The 18,975-nt window shown below is 46.9% G+C and overlaps 1 protein-coding gene across 1 annotated transcript in view; it reads left to right on the top strand.

Moving 5' to 3' along the window:
* The window catches only part of TBL1X (transducin beta like 1 X-linked), a 215,958-nt gene that overhangs the window by 74,518 nt on the left and 122,465 nt on the right, over positions 1-18,975 (top strand). Inside the window, exon 2 of the mRNA XM_035029681.1 lies at positions 6,115-6,188. The gene's annotated coding sequence lies outside the window, so the exon portion shown is untranslated. The remainder of the gene's footprint in view (positions 1-6,114; positions 6,189-18,975) is intronic.

Consider the following 18,975-nt stretch of genomic DNA (forward strand, 5'->3'; position numbering starts at 1 on the left):
TGTATCTGTGGGGAGAGATTCAAGTCACTGTCGATTGACAGTTAGCTGAATAAGGAAGATGTTATCCTAATACTTTAATGTGTCTTCTTTAAATGTGGTTATTTTTCTTACTAAAGATTAGTTTCATGCCATTAAATAAAATTTATCACTCTGATTTAAATAATAAATGCTTAGAAACAAATATGATGTGACTGATAGCTTATTAAAATTTGCTGTGGGTTTGTTCCCCACCCCCCCACCCCTCCCCACCCCCCCATTGGTATTGGCTCTAGAGGGATTATATAATTATAAGCCCAATTGGGTCATGTCATTACCTTATCTTATATCAGATTTTCACATGACAAACCATATCTTGGTCTTTCTGTATGGAATCTGTTTGGTATATCACAGTGTGAGCCAGGAACCCATTTTTCATTTGTTGTGAGTGGAATATGGTTGACTCTGCTGGTGTAAGGGTGGTGGGTAAATGAGATGTGTGTCTAACCATATGCATTCAGATACATCAATACGAGTTTAGAAGCATTGATTTCCAAGCTTAGAAATCTTGTTATGAGCATTATAACAGATTTAAAAAGAAATCAAGTTTAAGCATCTTGTTTGGTGTCCATTTTTTCTCCTTTCTGAGTAGTTCCTACTTTCATGCTGAACTTGTAAAACCTACAAATATAATAAAATGTCCTGTTTTCCAGGAATGAATGGATATTAAATGACTTCTGTGAAGAACAGATGAAGAAAATGTGTTTCGCACATTGATCCTTAAATAAAAAATGATTTCCCCTGAACATTTATTTCCCTATTCCCACAGTGCTAATATGTTTCTTTCTTTTTTTTTTTTAGAGTTGAAAAAACAATAATGACTTTCTTTTGGCTTTGAGCCTGCACTTAGTTTTCAGTGCGCACCTATTACCTGCCTGCTGTATGGTGGGCACTAAGCTTTAAAGAAAATGGCTCCCAGTGATTGAGGTGAAACAATAGGCTGATCGGCTTTGGCTTGGGTGCCCAGAACTTTTGTAATTTTGTTTTTGCAGTTTCGGTTTTTGCGGTTCTGTTTTCTATCATGGTCATTGTTCATAGAATGTCTGGGTAACAATTTGTTATGTTTGTGATGTTTATTGAATGAGTAAATGAGTGAATGAATGCCCAGAGACTGCCCTGGTATGCCTTTTTAGTGTCCGTCCCCTAGAGCATCCACTGTACAGAAGTATAACTTCTTCAAGTTCTTATGAGGAAGGAAGCCATAAGGAATGAAGTCCTAGGCTGTAGGCACTGCCTCTCCTTTGTTGTTTTTTTTTTTCCCATTTGTCATAGTCTTTAGATTTGCATTAATACGGTAACCACTGGCCACATGTGACTATTATACTTAAATTAATTAAAATTAAATAAAATTTAAAAGCCAGTTCCTCAGTTGCACTAGTCAAACACTTCACGTGCTTCGTAACTGCATGCAGCTAATGGATACCTTACTGGTCAGTGAAGGCATAGTGCAGAAAGTTTTATTATGTAAATGAGAGATGGTTATTCAGATGTTTGCCTAATAGGTATTCCAAGGACGAGACGCTGGAAAAAAATCTTAAATCTGAAGAAGAGAGAAATTTCCTACCATGTGACTAGAACAGAGAATAAAAAGCATATAAAGATTATTACACGAAAGCTCATCATGTCATTTTGGAATATTAGAGATAAAGGCAGTATATAAGGACTATCCTGGATTTAAATGTCATATCAAGAATCTGGAATCAGAATGATATCAGATTTCTTAACGGCAGCATTGGAAGTTGGAAAAGAGACTAAGAATTCTATGCAAATAATTTTCACTCAGAATTTAAAGTCATTCTTCTACTAGTTGTTAACTAAGGGTAGAGTAAAGATATTTGTTACATATTCAGGATATCAGTAAAATTTAGCTTTTGTTGTACATCAGTTCTCAGAAATCTAGAGAATGTGTCCCACTGAAATGAGCGAGTAAATCGAGAAAGGGGAGATTTGGGATCCTAGAAACAAAGAGACAGAATGTTACAATTCTCACGATGTTATGGTTTCAAGGTGGCATGAACTCTATAGCAGGCCTAATGCTGACAACTACAGACTGGAACAGAGACAAGAAATTTCAGAAGGTCTGATGTGTGTATATTTGGGAGATGTAGGCATGATTGAGGGGGAGACCCATAGAGCTGACAGATTATCTGAGAATTTTGATCATGTGAAAAGTTGAGTCAAAGGATTGTGGACAATGCTGGAAGAATTACCAAAGGATATATATATAAAAGAAAACTAAGGAAATAAAAACAGATGCAATTAGTAACCCCAGGAAAACAAAAAGGTTTCATAAGAAAGGAATCACAGTCCTACTATATTGCTTGCTTAGCAGTGCCCATTCCGTTGTCAAAATAATATCCGTCAGATACAGATTTAACCAAAAACTATGGTTACACTACTGGGAAAATGTGATAGGGTTAGCATAGGTTTGAGGAGGGAATTTAAAAAACCAAAATTCTCACCCATATGTAAGAAAATCAAATAAGTAATATCTGAAGCTGATAGGGAATATTATAAGGTTATTTAGAAACATGGAAGTCGTACTGAGGATCACTGCCAGTAAAACAAACAGGTCTGAGATTTGAAAATGGTTGCTGTGGGAAGTAGAATTGGGAATAGATGGTGCTATAAAAAGCTTGTAAGTGAAAAGAGGAGTCTTTTGCCTCACCTGTATTTTACTTTTTAAAACAATGTACATGCATTACTTTGAAAAGAATAAAAGTGGTTTGGAGCATGAGAGCATATAGGATGTATCTCCCATAAAATTATAGAAATTTTAGTATGGTCAGTCATCCTTGGCAGTATGGATACTTGGGCCAGATAATTTTTTGCCTCAGAAGGGCTGTGCTGTGTGCTGCGTCCTTGGCTTTACTAGATGCCAACAGCATTCCTCCTCCAGCCTGACAACTAAAAATGTCTCCAGACAGTGCCCAGTGTCCCCTGAGAGACAGCCCCATTTGAGAACCACTGATTTAAGAGATTTAAAATCTGCTACTGAATGAATCATCACCATACATAAAAATGCTATTCAGTGCTGGTGTAATGCAGGAAACAACAGCTTCATTACACAGAACTTGAACCTCATAGCAAATGAAGTGTTCAGAATTCTCGGGTTCCTCATGCCAGTACCCGGCTCAGCCCCTGGCTCTTGGCCCAGTTAATTCAGGGCTCACTAAAAAAAGAAAGGACTCAGGAGGAAATTGCAGCTTCTCTGTTACGCTCAGTGGCTTCTGAAAACATATTTTGGATTTTTTGCGTTGTTTTTGTGATGGTACAACTTGAATTTCTTTGGCGTGCAAATGTTAATCATTACGGCAATTTTGGGAAAACGTTGCCGCCTTTGGATATATTTCTGTGGTCAGTTGGCTGCAGGACAGATGGATGCATACATTCCTTCTCCCTCCCTCCCCCAGCATCCTTGTGCAAGTTCTTGGTTCAGTTCTTTGCAAGGGTTTTCCCTTAGAATTTACAGAGGAAGCCAACAGGAAAACGGTTCCTCAGATTTTTTGATGTGGATGAAACCTCATAAATAATTTAATACCCTCATTTCACAGCTGAGGACTCTCTGGTCCAGAGAGAGTTTCTTCTAATTAATTAGGAGCAAAGTGAGGCCTGTAAATCTGCCCTTCTTTTTTTCCCCTAAATTTTTTTTTTCTTTTTTAATATGATAGCATTAAAGGTAATAGTAGTGGTGGGCATGAAGATGGAAGGGTGTAGGGCAGTGGGTCCGGCATCTATCTGGCAAGTGGTGTCCGCATTTTCACACAATTCGGGACTCTGAGCATCGGGTGCCAGGGGCACGAGCCCTCGTAAGTTTAGAGAGAGAAAGACGGCTGGCCGACTCAACTGTGGGGCCCCTGGCTCCTGCTTGGGAGGAACTCTGCAGGTTGTCTGGTATTTTGGAGTCGCCCCTGCTGGGAGTGTGCTGTCTGCAGGGCCAACTTCCCTGGTTGGCCTCCTCTTCCCTCTGCTGGACGGGGCACCCATGCTGTCCACTGCCCAGCGTCCTGGCACTCGGCCGCACCCATCCCCTTTCCTGAGCACCCTGAGAGCATCAGCTGACCTTTTTAGAAACCTCAGTGCCCTCTTGCCTGCCTTTGTTGCCTCCAGCACCACTCAAGTGAGTGCAGCTCCCCTCTCTTCCTTGTCATCTGACTTCATGGGCCAACAGGAATGCTGCCGCCTCCATGAAGCCTCTCTAGATTTCTTCCACGTAGTGGGCATGGGCAGAGGAGACAGTGTGGTTTTTCTGTCATCCTGTCATCTGCTCTCCTCCTTGCCATCCATATCAGTGGCCGTTATTTGCTAGTCATTCCATGATTTTGGAGAGCTGTCTGTCCCTAGATGCCAGGGAATACCGACCGCACCACCCTGGATTTCCTCCTGCCTGTCTGCACACCCCTGTCTCATTGACCTCTCCTTCTCTCAGCCTTCCATCCTCGGCTTGCAGCCTTTAGACCAGGGGCTCTCTGCAGGGCGCTTGTGTCCCCCAGGGAACACCTGGTACGTTGTCGCAACGAAGGGGGCGAACGTGTGGATTGCTACCAGCATCTAGGGGGTGGAGCCCAGAGATGCCACTCTGTGCAGCGCAGCCCCCACAACAGAGTTATCAGATTCAGAGAGTCAGCAGTGCCCAGGGTGAGAAACCCTGCTTTGGGCATTCCCATTCAGGCCCATAGCTTTTGAAGATCATGGTTACGGGATGACTTCCAGACTTAACTCTGCAGCCGTGACCTCTCTTGATTGCTTGGACTGGTGTCCTTCACTGCCTAGTTAGTAGTCCACTTACAGCTGGGATGGACGTTTCAAAGTTAACATGTAAAAAAGTCTTGCTTTTCCTCTCCTCAGTCTGCCTACATCCCAGGAAATGGCACCACCTTCCAAATTGTTGCTTAAGCCCTGAAGCTAGAAGTCACACTGGGTTCTTCTCTCCCCTCCCCACCACACATGCCTCCCCCTCTCCCCCTCCCCCCGCTCCCCCCGTGAGTCCTCCAGGTCAGAATGTCTTAGAACCCTGTACACGGTCTGCATTTTGTGCTCGTCTTTTCCTGCCGGCACTGTGCAAGTCACTGGTGGTTCTCTATTGAGCAAGAGCTTCTCTGGATTTTGTTCTAAGCATGACAGGAGGCCCCGAAGGCTTTTTTTTTTTTTTAATAGCAGGATGATCAGATTTTCTTTTCTCATTAACTCTGGTGCTGGGTGAAGAACAAGGTGTAGTGGGGCCTGTGTAGGATCAAACTCCTTTCCGTGAGCTGTGAGGTCCTCTTGGACCCGGGACCTGCTATTACTCACTTCTGGTGCCCAGCACTAGCCTTCCTCCCTCCCTCTTGCCAAGGTCACTCTCACCACAGGACATTTGCACTTGCTGTGTCTGCATTGTGGCCTCTCTCGCCCCCATTCAGACGCTCCCTCCTCAAAGAGTGCTGCCCCAGGCCCCAGAGTAAGTAGACTCCTTGCCCCTGGTCACTTTCTCTTCCACCACCACCAACTGGAGTCTCAGTAGTTCTGTCGTATGAAGTGATCTCGCTCTGCATTTGCTTTCTAGTTTATGGTCCCTGCTCTTCCATCACCAGGTTCCCCGCTTTTCCCTGCCGGGATGGGTATGTTCCACAAACCCAGGCACTGTGTGTCCCTAATCCTGGAACAGCACCGAGCGCCGTTTGCGTTTTCCGCAAGGCTGAACGAGCCATTGTCAGTAGAAACTTCGTGAGTTGGGTTGAATTTAGAAAATACCTGTGTTTAAAAAAAAAAAAGAAAAAGAAATAACCTGTGTTTTCACTTAGCATGCTTTAGGAGGGTAGAGGAAAAGTGTGTCTGGTAAGAGCTGAGTGGATTTTTCAGTTATCGACATTCCCTGGTGATAGGATCATAATTGCTTGTGAGATAATGAAACTTTTGACCAGATTTGCGTGCTTTAACTGGGGAATGAAGCCCGGGAGTCAGCGATGACCTAGTGATTATTTCGGTTTTGTCGTATCCCTAATTCAGATATCTCCTGGCCTGTGGAACGGTTGACGGTATACTTCAAGATGTTTTCATGGACGCTTTTGCCTTACTTCGGTTATTTTTCATTAACAGGTAACTGAAGATAGAAAACAGGCCTTGAAATAAACCCTCGAAGGAAGAAGGGATTTGCCTGCATTTGGCTCTGAGTAAGTGAAATTGTAAAATGATTTCTTATTATGTAATAGATACTCTGTCAACCTCTTCGTATTTCCTGTGCTTAAAAATGAAATGTTACTGTATTGGCTGTAAGTACTGGAAATGGTGATTCCTCAAGATTTCTTGTAACAGGTAATTTTGTTAGCAAGAAAATGCTGTGTGTCTGCCTAACACCCTTCTTTTTCATTGAGCTTCTGGAAGTCAAGAGATTTTAGGAAAGAGAAATGGAGATGATTATTAAAATCTGTATGCTTTGCGGAGAAGTATCATTTGTCCTATTGTTTCCCATATGCATTTGAGGCTCTTCTTTGTCCTCAGAAGGCTGACTCATAACCAGCAAGGGCTTTTGACTTTTTGTCTGGCACACGCTCTGTTCCTCTTGTTTGTTCTTCTTAGTACGTGTGTGGAGAACGACAGGCCACTGTGTAACTACTTGTGGACCAGCCAGGATTTTCCAGAACCACCTTGTTGGGGCACCCTCCTGAGGCAGCACGGCCTGGAACAGAGGCCCCTGCAGACACGTTTTCCTTCGTTCTCAGCCCTCCTTGGGCTGTTGATAGAGCAGAGCCAATCCAGAGTCACGTAGAACAGGCCTTCTGGGGCCTGGAGCTCGCCTCTTGTCTGCTGTATTGCACCCAGTTAAGGCCCGATGCCCTCTCAAATCAAGAACATCCTTTTCAGAGCACTTGGTTTGAAAGATCTTCCATCTCTGGGATGACTGGTCGTTCAGTGTGTTATTTCCGGAGCATTGTGGAGTATACGGAGGTGTGTGAAATGTGTCTTGTTTTGGGGGGTAAGGCATTACAAATGCATGAAGTGGGGGGCGTGGCAGAAGGCCATGGTGGGAATGGGTATTCCGTGCATGGTGTAGACACTCCCTGCTGAGGGAATCCTGAACAACGCTCTTTTTTAAAATTTAATTTATTTGGGGTGCCTGGGTGGCTCAGTCGTTAAGGGTCTGCCTTCGGCTCAGGTCATGATCCCAGGGTCCTGGGATCGAGCCCCACATCGGGCTCCCTGCTCGGCAGGAAGCCTGCTTCTCCTCCCCCACTCCCCCTGCTTGTGTTCCCTCTCTCTATCTCTCTCTCTGTCAAATAAATAAAATCTTAAAAAAAAAAATTTATTTTTTTAAAAGATTTTACCTACCATTTGAGAGAGAGAGAGAACATGAGCAGGGGGAGGAGCAGAGGGAGAACAGGGAGCGCGATGTGGGGCTTGATGCGGGACTTGATCTTGGGACCACGAGATCATGACCTGAGCCGAAGACAGATGCTTAACTGACTGAGCCACCCAGGCATCCCTGAATTCTGAGCAAGGCTCTTAACAGCATGTGGCAGAGTAGCCGAAGGAGGGAGGGACCTTCCTTTTGGAAGGGAGACTCCAGATGGCTTTGGTGGTGGATGGAGTATCGATATATGTTGAAGAATTATGTTCTAGGTGGGGGACTGACTATGGGCAAAGGTCAGGAGCCAGGAACAACAAAGCTTTTTTTTTTTTTTTTTTTTGAAGATTTTATTTTATTTATTTGACAGAGAGACAGAGAGAGCACAAGTAGGGGGAGCGACAAGCAGAGGGAGAAGGAGAAGCAGGCTCTCTGCTGAGCACGGAGCCTGATGCAGGATTCGATCCCAGGACCCTGGGATCATGACCTGAGCCGAAGGCAGATGCTTAACGACTGAGTCACCCAGGCGTTCCCCCCCACTTTTTTTTAATAGGGGAAGTTGATAAAGCAGCCTGGTGGCCTTGAACGGGGTGATGGGGAGCAGAAAGGGCCTACGGGAAGGGCAAGGACTGTGGACTGGACCGTGTCTACACCGTGCTCTCAGGAGCCTTTGGTTCTTTAGCGTTAGAGCTGCCATCTTTCATCGGCCTGGACGTACCCGAGGACTGCAAGTCCATCAGTAACAGAGGGACAGTGTGTAGATCGAGAGGGCACCAGAGGTGACTCTTAACAACCAACCCGCATGGGGCAGAAAGAACAGTAAATGGTGACGAGGTAGCCCTCTTACACGCGTGTGCCAGATGTTGCCGGGTTTTGGTAACGCCTTCACTGAGCTGGTTCACAGAGGGGACCGTCGCTCACTGGACGTGTGCCGTGGGGCGGTCCTCGCCCTGCTCACGGAGCTGTGCTCCCACCCCCGCGGTGCGAGTCCTTCCATCAGAGCCCTCCATGGACCATCGTCAGAGTCGAGTGACCCCCTCCCCCAGCCCCGACAAGCACCTTTCTACTTCCCGTGCCTGCGGGTTAGCCCGTTCCCGGGCGTTTCGTGGGAACGGCATCGTGCGGTGTGTGTTCTTTGCGGCTTCTGTTACTCAGCAAAATGTTGTCACGGTCCCTCCTGTGTGGTAGGACGTGTCTGCGTATCATTCCTTTTTCTTGCCAAATGCTGGCCTTTGGAGACCGCCTTTCTTCACTCAGCCTGCAGCCCTCGAGAGCCTTCCAGGTGGTGGGTGTCAACGGCTCGTGCCTTTTGAATGCCGAGCGGGGTACCGCTGTCTGGCTGGGCCAGAGCTTAGTTATCCACTCGCGAGTTCAGGGGCCTTCGGGATCTTTGCAGCTGGGGGCTCGTACAAAGAGAGCTGCCGTGCGCAGGTTTTGGTGTGGAGCCGATGCGGTTTTAAGTCCCCAGTTTGTGCCTCAGGTAGTCCTGGGAGATCAGTGCCGTTGTTGGGGTCCATTGACCAGACACAGAAAGGGCACAGCGAGGCCGTGGGGCCCCCGGGCTCCGGTGGGGGAGTGGGCGGCTGGAACGGGCTCCAGCTGGCTGAAACCCCTCCCGAGCCGCCGCGTTCGGAGGGTCCGGCAGTGGTGCTGGGCCTCTCTGGCATCCAGACCCTGCTGACGGATGGAGGGTGAGACCCCCTGGCCACACGGAAGGAGCTGGGCGCTGAATCGTGCCACCGGGGACGATTGCCTTCGTGGACAGACAGCTGCCATGCAAGGAGCAGAGCCCAGTCACCATCGAGCTGCTTCCCCGTTGGGGGACTGCTGTGTATGGGGACGAGGTGGCTCAAGGAGGCAGCCTCCAGTGCCGTCCGTGGCGGGGCCAGCAGGAAGCCCTGGGGCTGTTGTTCGCTGGCAGGCGATTGGGCTCAGACCTGCGGGCTCCATCGGGCACATGCCCCACCGATTGCCGCAGAGAACCACCTGGCTGCGCTCTCCAGAGACCAGCCATGCGGCCATGCTGTTTCCAGGAGCTGCCTTCAGAGGGGCCTGCTTGTTCCCCGCCCCGGGTGGGGGGGTGGGGGGGTTAGTGAATCGAAACAGTAAAAGGTGCGGTGCCCTTTGCCTCGGCGTGGCTCTTCTGTTCCCGTGAGGACAGAGGGAGAGGCACGCGGGGGCCTCGAGGCGGCCAGCTCTGGTCTCCCCTCTTGTTTTCATCACCCACGCCCTGTGGGACCTCCAGAAGTTGCTTAGCACCCCTGAGCCTCAGTCTTCTCTGTACAGCGGGAAGTTAATCCCTACTTCGCAGTCCTTTGGTACAAGACACGAAATTGCCGAGCGTTTTGTGGAGTCCGTGTGCATTCCCGCTTCTCCCTTCTACTTCTTTTCTCCTCCTCCCCATCCACAGCCTGGAAGTGACTCAGAACCCTGAAATGCTCAGTGTTTGCTTTTGGGCTGTATGCTGTTTGCCCAGTGTGGAGGGAGGGGTGGGGGGGGGGAGAGAGAGAGGGAGAGAGAGAGTGTGTGTGTGTGTGTCTGTGTGGTGTGGCTTATTCTAAACACTTGCCGCCTGCTTTCTCATTCATCTCTGATTGCCGTCCTTTTTGGGGTCTAAGTCGCAAGATGGGTGACCAGTTCTCACCAATTCCTCTTTTTTCATACAATCCAAGAAGGGCACGAATGATCCAGGTACTTGTGATCAAAGGGAGCCATGGCTCAGAGAAGTGGTGCATTGGAGCCTGAAGGATTGGTTTAGTGTTAGAGTTGATTAGGACTGGAAATTGTAATAGGGACAAGACAGGGACTCCTGGGCGCTGTGCCCTGTTGCAGACCAACCCCATTTCGGGGGTTTCATACTAACTGGGTAAAGGTGGTGCCCCAGAGGGGTCTTACAGCAGGCTCAGAGTGCGGTGGGGTAGAGCGGGGTGCTGTTGATCTGTCTTATCAAAAGAAGTAAAGCTTCGCGGGTGACCTTGCAACCATAGCTTCTTGATTTAAAGGTGTCAATTCCGTGTGGATAATCCAATAGCACAATTGCTTTTTGTTGTCTCCAGCTGATGAAAAGTCCTCGATGAGTGCTGTTTAATAACACAGTTCGGCTTTTTGTTCTCCCTTTCAATTTGCCCTTCACATTTATTCAGTGTTCTTTTCTTTCAAACACCATTTGTCTTCATCCACTTTCGTGAATGCCCAGAACACACACACGGAGCCCCGCAGACGCTGCCTCCAGGTTATCAGGAAAACTGCTTCCTTGTGAGAAGCTGGCTATTCCTTTTTTCTTGAGCCCAAGCAGATTGGGAAAAGCGCACCCTCTTCCCAACTATGGATTGAAAGTCTAATGAGTTTCATGTTGCAGTTTGACTCAAATGGACATTAATTAAGTTCTTGATGAATTACACCAGAGAATGAACTCTTGAAATTGTTTTTTTTTTTTTTTTTAAAGATTTTTATTTATTTATTTGAGAATGAGGGAGCACATGAGAGGGGGGAGGGTCAGAGGGAGAAGCAGACTCCCCGCCGAGCAGGGAGCCCGATGCGGGACTCGATCCCGGGACTCCAGGATCATGACCTGAGCCGAAGGCAGTCGCTTAACCAACTGAGCCACCCACCCGCCCCTTGAAATTGGTTTTAAATTCTGGTTGTAACACGGCTAGGAAGGGGCCTCAAAATGATGGAACAATTCTTTCGTTTCTGACATTTCTCACTACATCTGTCTCTTATAATAATTCACAAGTATGTTGTTTTTCCTACTGTTGGCTTTGTAAACGTGGGTGGTCTCTCAGTGTCTCTCAGTTCAGGACGTGGTTGTCAACTGGGGTGTTTTTTCCCCTAGGGGATACTTGGCAAAGTCTGGAGACCTATTTTTCAGGATTTGGGGTGTGTGTGTATGGAGGATATGGACATCTAGAGGGTGGAGGCCCGGGATGCTGCTGAACATCCTCCAGGGCACAGGACGGCTTCCCTCCCGTCCTCCCACATGCAAGAGTTACTGGCCCAAATTTCAGTAGTGATGAGGTTGGCTGGTCTGGGGCATGGCCCACAACTTTGCATGTGTAAACTACGGACTTTTCTTTCATAGTAGTGACATTAGGCTCTGGCATGGGTATGAAGCACCGCAGTGGGGAGTTTTACATGCGGCGGGCCTCCTCCGGTGGCTCCGACGGTCAGTGTAACTATAAAGTTGGAAGATACTAAGGCTATAAGTCTGGATTTCTATTCCTAAATTACGTTCTTCTTTGTATTAAAAAATACAGGTTTGACAACATGATCAGACGTATAATTCATAGGCATCTTAACTGGCTTAACTTCATTTATAATCTATTAAGAAAAATAATTTACCATATTTGGTTTCTTTATGGTCAGTAGTGATTCTGAATTTATTACTTAGAATAATTACGTAATTTTTCAAGTTTCCTACCTTCATAAGACGTCTGTATGCAAAATGAGCAAATTTTTTTTAAAGATTGATTTTAGAGAGAGAGAGTGCGTGCGTGAGCACAGGGAGAGGGATTGAGAGAGAGCGAGTCTGAGGCAGACTCCGTGCCCAGCAGAGTCCGACACAGAGCCCGATCTCATGACCCGAGCCAAAGCCCAGAGTAGGACAAAAATAGCAAAATTTTAAAGGAACCCCTGACATGAAAATAGTCTCCTGCAAAAAGACTACAAGGGAAAGATCATGCCTTTACTTAGTACCTGTTTAAGAGATTTAGAAAGGATTCTTTTTTATTGTGATAAAATACACATAACATATAATTTACTACCTTAACCATTTTTGAGTTTCACCTCAGTGTCATTACGTTCACATTTTTGTGCAACTTTTCGTCACCTTCGCAAGCGGAAACTCTGCCCCATTAAACACTGACTCCCGATTCCCGTCCTCCAGCCCTTGGCACCCACCATTCCACTTCTGTCTCTACGGATTTGCCTATTCTAGGTACCCCAAAGTTGGAATCAAACAGTATTTGTCTTTTTGCATCTGGTTTATTTCACTCAGTGTAATATCTCCCAAGTTCATCCATGTGGTAGCATGTGTCAGAATCCCCGTCCTTTTTGACCCTGAATAATATTCCATTCTGTGTAGAGACCATGTTTGGTTTATCTGTTCATCCATTGTTGGAGGGCTGAGTGGTTTACAAAGAAATATTTTAAAGTTGGATCCCTTGTGACTGACTCATCACTACTGTGTAGACAGAGATAGCAAATGATTCTGGATTCTTGTGGTGAAATTGTGTTGTATCCACACAGAAACTGCCAGACCTTTCCTCATGCACATTCTCAGGTGCTATTAACACAACATTCTGGGGCGCCTGGGTGGCTCAGTTGGTTAAGCGACTGCCTTCGGCTCAGGTCATGATCCTGGAGTCCCGGGATCGAGTCCCGCATCAGGCTCCCTGCTCGGCGGGGAGTCTGCTTCTCCCTCTGACCCCAACCCCTCTCATGTGCTCTCTCTCATTCTTTCTCTCAAATAAATAAAATCTTAAAACAAAACAAAACAAAAAACCACAACATTCTATCTTACGAACTACAGTTGACCCTTGAATAACACAGGTTTGAACTGTGCGGGTCCACTGAGATGCAGATTTTTTTTTTGGTAAACATAGTACAGTTCTTCAAATTATTTTCTCTTCCATATGATATTCTCTCTCTCTCTCTCTTTTTTAAAAAGGTTTATTTTAAACTGGTAAGAACAGATACTACACAGGAGAGAGCAAGACAGCATGCACAAGCCAGCGTGAGCAGGTTGAGGGGCAGAGGGGAAGAATCTCAAGCAGGCTCCTTGCTGAGCATGGAGCCTAACGCAGGGCTCGATCTCACAACCCTGGGATCATGACCTGAGCTGAAATCAAGAGTCGCACGCTTTGCTGACTGAGCCGCCCTTCCGTATGATTTTCTTAATGACGTTTTCTTTTCTCCAGTCCCCTTTATTATGAGAATACAGTATGTAATACATATCACATACTACGCAAGTGTAAATTGAGTGTCTGTGTTGTCGGTCAGGCTCCCAGTTAACAGGCTGTTCATTTTGGGGCATTCGGAGGTTTGAGGCAGATTTTCAGTTGTGTGGGGGGTGGGTGTCCCCACGCCCTGAATTGTCCAAGAATCACTTGTACTCTTCTGCGATGAGCTTTGTACATTTGTTCTACCTGCTTAGCTTCCAAAGCAGGAGCAATGGAAGTATTTAAAGCAGTCACAGAAGCTTCCAGAAAGGCACCCCTACCCTCCCACTTTCCACTCTGCACTCTTGAAATGAGATCTCTTTCCTGCCTCCTTCCCCTTGTTCGTCTCTGGCCACCGCTCTCTATGACCCGGAACCATCCTGCACCTGTCCTTGAATAGGCTTTCATCTTCCCACCTCCTGGGACCTCACTTCTCTGCACAAGAATGTGTGTATGCTCTTTTGAGACATTTTTTGCAGTCAGCACGTTGAGATCTTTACATGAAAAGATTTTCGGTTATTCTGAAATGCGGTACCTATCATTGCACACTGCTCAGCATTGGGGTCTGACTTTGTCCTGGCCTGTTACCTATCCCACTACTTCATCCTAAAGCAACTGCTCTTTCCTTACAGGAGTATCCTTTCAGCTGCACTGAGTTTCTAACTTTACTGACACACAGCAATCAGAATGCATTTGACATTTTAAGTAGGACAACAGAACTGATACGGCTTTATCTGTTCATCTGTTCAGCGGATAATGAGTGCTTTCTGAGTGCTGGGTGCTGGGGTGGAGCGGGACATTGTTTGCGAGGCCTGCGACAGCAAAGGTTTGATTTTTGGTTGTGGATGGAAAAGGTGGAGGGCAAGCGCCGAGCTCATTGAAATAGTTAAAATCCTGTTACAGAACCTGGAGCATCAGTAGCAATTTTCCTTCCTTCACAAAGTGCTCTCGTGGCATTTTAAGTTCCTCAAAATGCACGCCTGCTTTTTTATTTCAAACTAATGAAATAAGACACTCTCACCCACTTGTCGTTTTGTAAATCTAAAGAAAAGCTCCTTTGTAAGGCAGGTCCTCCCAGCAGGAGGATTTTTGTGGCTTAGACAGTGGGCTGCATTTAATCTCGATTTTATATTGCTGATTAATTTTAAGTATGATTTAAATTTTAATTTATGGTTTCTTTTTAAAATTAATTATTATTGGGTACTTTCATGATTTCATTTAAAGACCTTCCTATTGGAGGCACTGTATTTGACCTTTAATATCTTCTTCATCTGCTTTAAAGACATTTTTCTGTGTGACCACGCACGGTCTGATTTACAAAAGGTGGATTCCCCTAAACTCCCAAATTTTAGTTGCAGATAGCACGTTTGCCACTGAGTTCTTTTCCCTGTATTTACCTCCATAGAATATCGTCATTTTGTACTCTGTGGCTATTTGTCTTTGTCAGAGGATGCAGGTAGAATATTAATCTTGTATGAAATTCAGATAAGCAGGGAGCAGATGGATTTATGGCTCTTGAAATCTCTAAACTCTGCAGCTGTGGTGAGTTGTTAACCTATGAATAAAGAAATTCTGGACCGTGGCTCGCAAGGGCTGGCGTGACCCGGTGGGTACAGAATCCATCACCCTGTCGGAGAGATGTGCAAAGTCTTCTCGGGTTTGGGCTTACTGCTGTGCCATTGTGCTCTGGGCTTCCTCCAAGAATGAGCGCGGAGTCGTGTATTCCACGGGAGTCTCCCGGGCTGCAGGCAGAGCTACTCCGCATCTCCAGGGGGCTGTGGCCGTCCCAGGGGCAAAAACAAGTTCCCGGGTCTGTTTCGTCTCCGGAGGCTGAGGAGAGCGTGCACCCCAAGCGCTGTGTCGGGCAGGGACAGGTGCAGGAGAGGCCCAGCTCCAGCATCGAGGGGACCCTCCTGGGCATCTTAGTATACGCAGCCCGTCACCTTCAGTATGACTTCAGGAAGAGGAGGAAAGCACACGCAGGTCCTAATGGGGTGTACTGGGCCAGGTAGGGATTTGGGGAACGGCAGTAAAATGACTGCATTTGGGGATCATTCTTTGGGACTTGAGCTGGTGGCTGGAATGCACCACAGAATGTGCCAGATGCTTAGACACAAGGAGGTCTGCTTGGTGATTTGCCTCCCAGCACCTTGGCTGGAACACACTTTATGTGGGATGATGGAGGAAGGGGGCTTGCCCCATATGTCTGAGAGTCACCAGCAAGAAAGAAGTGTCCTGTCTGGAAAGTGTGGAAGCAGTTTTGAAAAGGTTACCCCTGTGTTGATACAGTCAAGCTAGTGAGTACCCCCCAGACCACCATGACCCCCGCTTCACTTCATCAGAGTGGAAATGCCCCGTGCTTGGCTGTGTTAACCATCGTGAAGAAGGCATCGTGCATTATGAGCGTGTTCATCATTCATACCCTGTGATAGGTGGCCCAGAGCAGCTTGCGCCAAAGGCAGGTTTTTTAATAGCTTCATCAAGACGTAATTCACCCACCATCCCATTCATTCATTTAAAGAGCCTGATTTGAAGGTGTTTAGTGTGGGGCGCCCGGGTGGCTCAGACGGTTAAGCGTCTGCCTTCAGCTCAGGTCATGATCCCAGGGTCCTTGGATCCAGCTCCGCATCAGGCTCCCTGTTCGGCGGGAAGCCTGCTTCTCCCTCTCCTACTCCCCCTGCTTGTGTTCCCTCTCTCTGTCTCTATGTCAGATAAACAAAAAAACAAAAACAAAAACAAAAAATCTTTGAAGGTGTTTAGTGTATTCACGGAGTTATCCAGCCGTCGCCACAATCTTAATTTTAGATTATTTTCAGTATGCCAGAAAGAAACGCCACACTCCTTAACAGCGACTCCCCCCATGTCCTCCTCCCCAGCCCCTGACGACTACTAGTCTGCTTTCTGTCCCTGTGGATTTACCAGTTTGGGACATTCAGTTACACAGAAGCAGATACTACGTGGCTTTTTGTGACTTGCTTCTTTTTCTGTGCATCATGTTTTCGAGGCTCATCCATGTTGTAGTGTGTGTCAATGCTGCGTTCCTTTTTATAGCCATATAATGCCACTCCGTCATATGGAATGACCCCATGTTGTCTCTCCATTCCTCAGTTGACAGACACTTGGGTTGTTTCCACTGTTTGACCTCGTGAATGATACTACCGTGAACATTCCAGTACTACTTTTTATGGAAATGCCTGCAGATGAAGATCTAGAGGAACCCAATGAACTGTTGGCTATCAAAACAATATAGGAAGATTTTCAAGATGCAAATGTACATTTTAAAAGTTATATTTATTGGGGCGCCTGGGTGGTGTAGTCAGTTAAGCATGAACTCTTGGTTTCTGCTTAGGTCGTGATCTCAGGGTCGTGAGATTGAGTCCTGTACTGGGCTCCGCAGCTCTCCCTCTCTCTCTCTCAAATAAATAAATAGATCTTAAAAAAAAAAGAGTAAAAGTTATTTTTATCATGTAGGTTCTGTGTGAGATAAGTGTACTTTTAAATGTGTTTGGCTCTTTTTGTCCCCCACGCCCCTTGGGTTGGTATCTGCTCAGATCTTCATGCATGTGTGTGCTCTGTCCAGGAATCAGGCTGGGGTTGTGTCTCCACATTTGGGCAGATACCAGGAGTACCTGATGAGATGAGGCTATCATTTAGACAGATCTTGCTTGGATGAGTAACTGAGGTAGCAGTCAGCCATTTTCCTTTTGCGAACACATTTGCAATTTTAGGCCAATCTCAGTGTTTTTCGAATTCATAGTTTTTTTTATTTATTACATGTAAATTTAGAGTAAATATTTTTTTTTTTTTTTAAGATTTTATTGATTTATTTGACAGAGAGACATAGCGAGAGAGGGAACACAAGCAGGGGGAGTGGGAGAGGGAGAAGCAGGCTCCCTGCAGAGCAGGGAGCCCGATGTGGGGCTCAATCCCAGGACCCTGGGATCATGACCTGAGCCGAAGGCAGACGCTTAACCGACTGAGCCACCCAGGCGCCCTAGAGTAAATGTCTTCTTGCTTGAATATGGTGTACACCTAAAACTGATGTAACATCCTATGTTAATTATACTTCAGTAAAAAGAAATACGAGTTTAATATTAAAATTATGAGGTTAAGGTCAAGTGGTCAGTTTGTAGAAATGCCAGATTGTTGTTGTTGTTGTTGTTTTTAACTCTGAATAGCATGAAAGTTTTTCCCATTTTCCCAAGCGTAGAACCTCAGATGTGTCTGGTGTTAGTTTGAATGTGCCCACCAGTTAGTTATTCTTCCGCTGAGGACCTCGAGAAGCGTGTGCGTGTGTTAGAACAGTGAAGAACTTGGATAACCTAGAGTCTCCTCCAGTAGAACTTTCTGTGTAGAGAGGGAGCTGTTCGTATCCGTGTTGCCAGTGAGATAGCTGTGAGCCCCGTGGGGCTCTTGATCACTTGACATGAGCCTCCTGTGCCCGAGGAACTGAATTACAGGTTTTCTTTAATTTTAATTCATTTAAGATTACATAGCTCGATACCTGGAAACCAGTGTGGGACTCTTTTAACCTGTTTAGAACAGGGCTTCTCCAAGTGGATGATTTTGCATTCGCCGCTCCCTCCCCTTCCCTGGACATCGAGCAATGTCTGGAGGCATTTTGCGTCCTCGTATCTCAGAGGACGGTGCCCATGGCATCCCGTGAGTGGAGACCAGGGATGCTGCTCAGTGCCCAGGACAGTTAACGAGGGATGATTTGGACCCAAGCGTTAAAAGGGCCATGGTGGGGAAACCCTGCTTTAGATTCACAAGGCTGGCATCGTCCTTGGTGATGCTAGAGACAGCTGCAGACCCGTCTCATAAGTACAGAGATGGGGCTTGCTCATGGGGTCAGGCCTCAGGCAGGCGTGCAGCCCGCTGGTGCCAGGGTGAGGACAGGAAGCCAGGCATCCGCCTCCGCGTGGCTTGGACATCCAGTGTAGGAACAGAAAGTCGATGTTGGTTAGGAGGCAGAACGGTGACACAGCCGCGGTCTGATGTGCTTTAGTGAGCTGGCTTTGTGTTGTTAAATGAGAGGGGAAGCAAAGCTCTCTGCTCTGGGCTGTGTTCTCTCAAATCCAGTTTAGGGGAACCTGACCCTTAGCTCTGCACACCCCTGCTCCCCAGCATCGTGGGAGGGGGCTGCGGTGCCCAAAGACGCCCTCCTTACGTCCAGGTTCGCTTACTCACCTCTCCAAGATACCTAGAAAGCGTTTGGAAAGGTTGTCTTTTGCAAACCAGTCTTGGCAATATTTGGCAAAGGCAGATTCATTGGATAATCGCAAGGCAACCATAACTTCCCGTTCAGTGCCGTGCTAAAATTTGTAGGAGCGCTCCCCAGTAAACCTGCCCCAGGCACACACACCGGTTGGAGGTGGTCCCCCACTCCCCGGGTCCTCAAGGCCCTGCCCCCCAAACCAAAGTGCTGCGGCTAGAGGTTCCCCCGACGCGGAGAAACCCAAATTGTCGGTATCGTAATTAGTAACATATACGTGTTTAAGCGTTGCAATTGAAAATTCGTCGTCGCCGAGCTGGGGCAGGCAGGAGGGAAGCCCCAGAGATGGAGGGCTGAAACGGGGCTCTGTTGGCGGGGCGACGTGGGCCGACATGCTGCAATTCACACAAGTGCCGTCCTGTGCCCGAGTACAAATGGGTCGCCTGTGACGGGATGCAGGG

Source organism: Mirounga leonina, unplaced genomic scaffold (genome assembly GCF_011800145.1).
Source record: "Mirounga leonina isolate KUSES-001 unplaced genomic scaffold, KU_Mleo_1.0 Mir_268, whole genome shotgun sequence".
NCBI classification, from domain to species: Eukaryota; Metazoa; Chordata; class Mammalia; order Carnivora; family Phocidae; genus Mirounga; species Mirounga leonina.